Source organism: Lepidothrix coronata, unplaced genomic scaffold, assembly GCF_001604755.1.
Source record: "Lepidothrix coronata isolate B3197 unplaced genomic scaffold, Lepidothrix_coronata-1.0 Scaffold75, whole genome shotgun sequence".
NCBI lineage: Eukaryota > Metazoa > Chordata > Aves > Passeriformes > Pipridae > Lepidothrix > Lepidothrix coronata.
Genome location: NW_016690255.1, coordinates 2,333,188 through 2,341,597, shown reverse-complemented (window position 1 = coordinate 2,341,597; position 8,410 = coordinate 2,333,188). Strand labels below are relative to the sequence as shown.

The following is an 8,410-nucleotide window of genomic DNA, read 5'->3' as shown; positions in this document are numbered from 1 at the left end:
TTATGTTCTGAACCTAGAAAAGTCATAGTTTTTAGGTGGTTATGTGAAAGCAAATAAAGAAGAGTACAAAGGCCCTACAGAGGGATCTGGACAGGCTGGATTGGTGGGCCAAGTCTAATGGTATGAGGTTCAACAAGGTTGGGTTCTGCACTTGGGTCATAACAACTCCACACAGTGCTACAGTCTGGGGAAAAGGTGGCTGGAAAGCTGACCATTGGAAAAGGACCTGGGGGTGCTGGTCGACAGCAGCTGAACACCAGCCAGTAGTGTGCCCAGGTGGACCAGAAGGCCTGTCATCCTGGTTTGTATCAGAAATGATGTGGCCAGCAGGACCAGGGAAGTGATTTCCCCTCTGTAGTCAGCACTTGTGAAGCTGCATCTCAAATCCTGTGTTCAGTTTTTGGCCTTCACTATAAGAAAGACATTGAGGTGCTGGAACGAGTCCAGAAAAGGACAGAATAGCTGGTGAAGGGTTTGGAGCACAAGTCTTACGAGGAGTGTGTAAGACTCCAGGCCCAGAGCTGTGGACTCAAGAGCTCAGCTCTTGAGTTTTATTTTAATAGATATAGATATAGGTAGATATAGATTAGATGATATGAATGATATAGATATAGAAGTAGATATAGATATAGATGATATAGGTATAGGGTTCTTTAATACTTTGAGATAGTGTTAAGAGAATAAGCCATGGACTTGAACCCAAGGGGTTTCTTTATTAATTTAGGGGAGAAAATAAGGGAACTTGGCAAAGGTAGAAAAAGGGCACTACACAAGCTAGGCAAAATGTTCCACCACAATACCAACTCAGCACATACTAATCTGCAACACTGAAGATCCAATCAATCCACAACACTTAAGTCAAAATCAAATCCCTCCAGCTCCAAGCCACCCAAAGCATCAAGAAAGGAACAAAGAGAAGCAGAGGGAGCAAGAAGAGAGAAGGAGAAAGAGGGAGAGACAGATAATATAGCTACCACTGAAACCTTGTGGAAGACCAGCTTTCACAAGTCCAATGGCAGGGCTGAGACACGTGGCAAACATATGCCTTTCATTTTATCTCCTCTGGTCTTATGGCCAATCCCTCCAGGTGGGGTCTCTGAACCATCAGTCACTGTGGGGTTCCAGGCCAGGGTGAGGGGCAGTGTCCTCACTGTCCCTGCCAATCTGAGCAGGATTAGGGGCTCCAGGAGATGTGTTGTGTTATAGATTTCCTGGGCTGTTTGTGACTGACAGCTACTCTGGGGCTTCTCCATGTGTGTTCGAGGGGCCTGCCATGAGGGATACAACACCACCCACCTCCATGAGATTCAATCCATCTCTTCCCCCTCCACACACACGCACATGCACACCCCCCACAAGGTGGTTCTGACGCAATAATCACTGATCTGTTGTCTAACAGAGTGACTGAGGGAACTGGGGTTGTTTAACCTGGAGAAAAGGCAGCTTACAGGTGAACCTTCTCATTTCTACAACTACCTGAAAGGAGATTGTAGCAAGGTGGGAGTCAGCCTCTTCTCCCAGGCTTCTAGCAATAGGACAAGAGGAAATGGCCTCAGGTTGCACCAGGGGAGGTGTAGATTGGATATTAGAAAAAAACATCTTTACTGAAGGGGTGGTCAGGCACTGGGACAGGTTGCCCAGAGAAGTGGTGGAATCACCATCCCTGGAAGTATTCAAAAAGCATATGGATGTGGCATTTGGGGATATGGTTTAATGGTTAATTCAATGGTGCTAGCTTAATGGTTGGACCCTATAACCTTAGAGGTGTTTTCCCACCAAAAATGATTCTATGACTCTAGGGAATTGCTGAAAAGGGATGTGAGAAAAAGGTTCCTGTTGGAAGCACTCTTAAGTCCAGTGAGTCCTCCAATGAAAACTGGGATGTCAGTTGCAGGGTCTGGTTATATCCTACTAAGTTTGTGTTGTCATCTAAGTGTGCAGTCACTAGTTATATTTTCCCATTGCGTCCTTAATTAATTGCCATATCTGCTGTCTCATAGTTTTCAGTAAAAAAAGAGAAGTGACTTGAAAAAAAGCTAACAAATTATTTCTGAAGAACACCTATAGAATGATGCACAATTCATAAGTACATTAAAAAAAAGGACTTAAAAAGCTTAGTGAGCTTGGGGAACCTTAATAGTGAAATCTTACAATATTTTTTCTACAGTAAATTCCAAGAGAATATTCAGAGCTGACCTGACACCCAACTTTTCCGTGATAATTTTGGTACTTTGAATAGTAAAAAGTTTAGGCCATAGAAGATTTTTTCCCATTTTATTGGTCTTGTGCATGGATTACTATCTCAGAGCAACAGATGTATCTTCTGTGTGGGGACATCATCTTTCACAATCTGGTCTTTAGCTGTAGTACCAACCACAAAGTCTCTGTCCCTTCTTTGTCCGTTTCCGGTGATATCTGCATATCTTTACTGTGGATGTGTTTTTAAAATAAATCCCCAAAGAAATAGCTAAAAGCATTATGCATTCTGTAGAAAAGTATTTAGTTGTTGGTGTAATGAGAGATAACATCTAGAAGGTAATGGAGTCCTCTTATAACTAAAGAATTGTTTTTCATCTCATTATTTTCTACTGCTTTCTCTCTCATGGCAGACAATTTTAATGAAAAGCCTGCAATAGCTTCCCTTCTATCATGATAACCATTTATTGTTAAAATTCATTTTGTAATTCTGTGGGAACTAGAGAAAAGAGGAATAACATCAGTCAATAATATGCAAGTGCCTGAACAATCTTCTATATTTTAAGAATTAAGGAATAATTTATATATGAAATATAACTGTATAAATACATGCTTTAGTGCCTATTTTGTTAAAAATATAAGTCTTCAAAGACATAATTAGCTGACAGGTATGAGGCATTTTAGAATATTCTTCCAGAATAGCTGTGGCACTAAATCTTACTAAACTAATATTAATGTAAATCAGAAATAACACCTATAGTATCTGGGAAATTGTGCCAAAAGGATGGGAGTGAAATTGAAATCAGAATCTGACAAATTCATGAAGTGCAGCTACCCCAAAAGTATTTGCAAAAGCTATAGAAGCCAGAATTAAGCTCATAAATCCAAAATAATTCAGGCATGAGTCAAAATTCTATTCCTAAATCATCTCACTGTACTTTGCTATGTGTTTTGTTGTGTATACTGTTGAAAGACTCAGGTAATATAGCAGAAGACATCAGGCTGGTGACCTGTCACTACTGGTGTTCCACAGGGCTCCATCTTGGGCCCCGTACTCTTCAACATCTTCATACATGACTTGGACAAAGGGCTGGAAGGGATACTAAGCAACTCTGCAGGCGGCACAAAACTGTGAGAAGCTGTTGACTCCCCTGAAGGCAAGAAGGTCCTGCAGAGAGACCGTGACAAATTAGAGGAGTAGGCGATCACCAACCATATGAAATTTAACAAGGGAAAGTGCTGTATTCTGCATCTGGGATGGGGCAGCCCTGGATGTTTGTACAGACTGGGGAACGAGATGCTGGAAAGCAGTGCCGCAAAAAGGGACCTGGGGGTTCTGGTCAATGGCAAGTTGAACATGAGTCAGCATTGCTCTGGCAGCCATGTCCAGGGGGTGGGATCAGGCAAAACATCACCAGTCAGTCAAGGGAGGTGATTCTCCCTCTATGCTCTGCACTGGTGTGATCTCACCTTGAATATTGTGTGCAGTTTTGGGCACCACAATATAAGAATGATATTAGGCTATTAGAGAGCATCCAAAGGAGGGCAATGAAGATGGTGAAGGGCCTTGAGAGGAAGCCGTATGAGGAGTGGCTGAGGTCTCACTTGGTCTGTTCAGCCTGGAGAAGAGGAGACTGAGGGGAGACCTCATTGCAGTCTACAACCTCCTTGTAAGGGGAAGAGGTGGGTAGACACTGATCTCTTCTCTGTGATGACCAGTGACAGAACCCAAAGGAATGGCATGAAATTGTATCAGGAGAGGTTTAGGTTATATATTAGAAAAATGTGCTGCACCCGGAGGGTGGTTGGGCACTGGAACAGGCTCTCTAGAGAAGTGGTCACAGTACCAAACCTGCCAGAGTTCAAGAAGCATTTGAATGATACTCTTGGGCACATGGTGTGACTCCTGGGGATGGTCCTGTGCAGAGCCAGGATTTGGACTCGATGATCCTTCTGGGTTCCTTCCTATTCAGTGATTCTGTGAAGATATAAACTAAGGAGGAATCTCAATTGAGATTTTTCTTTCTTTCTAAATGTAAGGCGTTATTTAATATTTTGATTGCTACAAATGAGAGAAAAAAGCCTATTTAAAGTAAAAATAGTTGAACATTCAACACAAGGGTAAAAATCAGCTTCATATTTGCAGAACTAAATTTTACATTTTAATACCATCTCTACTAATTCTAATCCCTCAGTAACGTTGTGCAATAGATAACAAAATCCAGGCAATATTCTGCAGAGGGTACATGTATAGTTCATCAGTGTCTCTACGTTGTGTGTCTTGTCTGGTGAGCTCAGTGGGCAAAATACACATTTATTCTAGTGCATGAGGTTATTATTGCATTTTGTCTCACAGACTTAAAAATAGAATTTAAAGTTTTAGGGTTATCCACTTGCTCTCTTCCTGGCTTTTTATTCAAGTAGTTTCTTCAACTAAATAAGTGTATAACATTATTCAGAGTAAAAATGTTTGCAAATTGACTTACTTTTATGTATACAGGAAATAAGTGTATAATTGCTTTTAGAACCAAGCTGTTTCCAAGTCAAAATTACAGTTTGCTATCATGTGTTTGGCTGTGTTCTTAATGGTTCTTATATATGTGTGAAGTTATTTCAGCTTGTAGTTAGCAACTTTTATTAGGATAATTATTCTAACAGAATAAGATGTTACTGTCCTGGAGGAACCAGCTCTAAGAATTTACTTTAAATAAAAGAATTATAAGTAAAATAATAGTAGATTAGATTTAAGAATAAAAAAAAAAGCTGTTTTTCATTAGGCTGGTTTCCCCTGTTATGGTTTCTTGAGCTGACTCACAAATATGCTTTCATTATCATGTTAAAAAATATTGGAAGGGTTTGCACCTGCAAAGAATAGTTCCAGATTTTTTTTTAAAAAGGAAGTACAGGAAAGAGAATCTTTGCAATACAGTAGAGGAATAGATGAGAGCTCATGGAGACCAACCACCAATTTGAAGAGTAATTGCTTTCATCTTTTGTGTTAACTCTAGAAGCTAAGTTCCTCAAGTGATCAATGAGAACAGACCTACTTGAATAAGCCAACTTATTTGACATTTTCTAACATGTTCCAGAAAAACTGTTAATCAAAAGAAAATATTTCTTGACAAGCTTTTCTTTTTTATTTTGAAAAAACTAATAAACAAACAAATAATTAAGTAGTTTAACATCTTCTTTAATCACTCTCCATGTCTTGTTCAAAGATGTTCCCTGGTGAAATCATAATACTCCCCCCTTTCCACAGGATTATTAGGATTCATTAAATATAGCACCAACATCTTCTATAACATCAACATTTTGTATAACCATAAACTGTCACAAGTTTTCATTGCAAATGACCTAATTGATTTTTTTTTTAAACGGATGGGGTTTATTGCTATTCTACCAAGACTCTGGATGTGGAATGCTCTGTGGCTACACTACAAGAATGCATTACCAAAATGCTAGATTCATCCATTTCCTTTTTGGTTCTTGCACTGTTAAGAACAGTCTTACATATTAAATATTATCAATTTCTTTATTTTACAATGGCAATATACCACAGGATAAAAATAATTAATAGTGCTTATCAGATGGCAATTGTATGCATTTATTTGTTCTGCTATCCTGGATACATTTTTCTCTTTCTCAGAAATGCTGAAAATTATAATTTTGTTATATATAAATAATGATTACACTTCTCATTTTTCAAAACAGTCTTTACAACTCTGATTGTTTCATCTAGAAAATTCCTTTCAGTCCAAAAAAATGATAGAATATTTCAGGCTATGACAAGTTGTCAGTTTATATCAAGTAATCCTATGAATAAAACTAAAAATATAAATAAGAATTTTTAATGTTTTTTCCCATGACAGCAAAAATGCACTATATAATGTTACTCCCACAGTATCTTTGCAAATTAAGACTCAAAATGTCTCAATAATTTTGTGGTCATTTCACTAAAGATTTTGTTTTTTTTACAATATCAGGCTGCTGAAATGCAGTGAAATTCCATATTATAAGTTTCTACTCTTTGGTCTGGTGGTATCAGTAATCTCGAAACATCTTGAGAACATTATGTTTTTCTTTTCAGTTTTTATGCAAGATGGAAAAGAGCATGCTTTAGTAAATTCTCACATTTAACAATATAGCTTTACTGAAGTAAATGAGTGACTGACTTCAGTGTAGCTGAAGGTTTCAGGTAAATGCTGTGTTTCACCACTGCATAAACAAAGCATAGGAAGGAATATTCAGCTAAAATAATTTAGAAAATTGACCTGCTGTTCCTTGAGCACTGAGCTGTGTGATCTAATCATGTCAACTTTTGCCTGTTGTTCTGCTCAGAAAAGATTTTTCTTCTTCCCCCAAGCAATAAAGATAATTCATGCTCCTTCAACATTAGACAAATGTTACACAGTAAGTTAACACACACTTTTTGGAGGTTCTGCCATAATGCTCCAGTCTTCTTTTCTTTAAATGTGATAGCCTTCTCAGCAGGGCTGCTCTCAATCTCTTCATTCCCCAGACTGTACTGATACTGGGAGTTACCTGAACTTCTGAGGCAGAGGTGAGGCTGACAGGTTGGTAGTTCCCAAGGTTCTCCTTTCACTTGTTTTAAAAATAGGTTCAATGTTCCCCTTTATCCAGTCACCTGGGAGTTCATCTGACTGCCATGACTTTTCAAATATCATGGAGACTGGCTTGGCAATCACATCAGCATGTTCTCTCAGGACTTCAGGATGCATCTCTCTAGGTCCCACAGATATACATATGTTCAGGTGTCTCAACTGGTCATGAACATGATCTTCTCATACAGTGGGAGGAACTTTGCTCTGTCAGTCCCCGTCTTGGAGTCCATCTACTCAAGAGGTTTGGGAAGAATGAGGTAAAAAGTTTATTGAGAACCTCAGTCTTCTCATTTACCAGTTTGTCAGTGCTGTTTATTGGGAGAGAATTGGGGTTTACACCTTCTCTGAGCTTTCTTTTCTGGCTGACAAACCTGTAGAAGCTCTTCCTGTTATTCTTTTTATCCCTTGCTAATTTCAGCTCTAGCAGCACCTTTGTCTTCTTGAACCCATCCCTACACAACCAGACAATGTCTCTATACTCTTCCTGGGATACCTGTCCCTGCTTAGATTGCCTGTGCATTTGCTTATTTCCCTTCAGTTTGACCAGTTTGACTTCTGTTGTTCATGAACTCATGATAACTGCCTTCTTACCTGAAAATATTTTAAGTGAATGTTTTAATGTCATCAGAAAATTGTTTACATTTGGAAAGTCCACAGAGTTCAGGAAGGTCATTTCCTCTTCCCATGATGTTTCTCTCATCATTTAATTGATTATTAAAAAAAAAAAAAATTGAAACAAGATTTACAACTTTATACTTCATTTAGAACCATGTAGTACTGTATTTTGAATTGTCACATGTTCAAAAGAATATTTAGCTCTACTTTGACAGATTTTTTTTTCCCATTTTATCAGACAGGGTTGAATTGTGCATATGGAGGTAATTTCTTACCTTTTTCTACTGTGGTAATTTATATTGAGCTCCTATATGCATTAAAATAAATGGTGTAATAAAACTAGGCAATATATTTATTGCAATGATCAACCTTAAAGACTGCAGAAGAGAAATAATACCTTATTTCAAATGTGTGTACATACTATTTTTGTATTTGTGCTTATTTTCCTAGCTATTTTGAATGTGAGCAAAAACACATTTCTTTAATAAGTAGTGTATACATACTGAGCTTCAATGACAGATACACTGGGAGATAATTACATAATGGTTGATGATGCAAAGGTGAAATTGCAGCAGTTGACAATATTTCGTTACATATATTTCCACTACTCTATCTTTTATGGCTAAAAGCAAATAGATTATGACAAAGATGTACACCTAGAATGGTTTTACTATGACTAGAAGCACAGTCAATAATTCTTTCTTTCTTCTTTTCTTCATTTCTCCATTCCTTTCTTTCTTTTCCTTCCTTTCCTTCCTTTCTTCCTTTCTTCCTTCTTTCCTTCCTTCCTTCTTTCCATCCTTCCTTCCTTCTTTCCTTCTTTTCTCTCTCTCTCCCTTTTTCTCTCTTTCTCTCTCTCTTTCGTTCTTTTTCTTTCTTTTCTTTCTCTTTCTTTCTTTCTTTTCTTTCTTTCTTTCTTCCTTTCTTTCTTTCTTTCTTTCTCTCTTTCTTTCTTTCTTTCTTTCTTTCTTTCTTTC

The 8,410-nt window shown here is 38.0% G+C and overlaps 1 long non-coding RNA gene across 1 annotated transcript in view; it reads left to right on the top strand.

Moving 5' to 3' along the window:
* The first annotated feature begins 1,430 nt into the window (after positions 1–1,430).
* The window catches only part of LOC108499531, a 7,882-nt gene continuing 902 nt past the window's right edge, over positions 1,431–8,410 (top strand). Inside the window, exons 1-3 of the long non-coding RNA XR_001875564.1 lie at positions 1,431–1,497; positions 6,716–6,770; positions 7,672–7,696. This is a non-coding gene — a long non-coding RNA (uncharacterized LOC108499531). The remainder of the gene's footprint in view (positions 1,498–6,715; positions 6,771–7,671; positions 7,697–8,410) is intronic.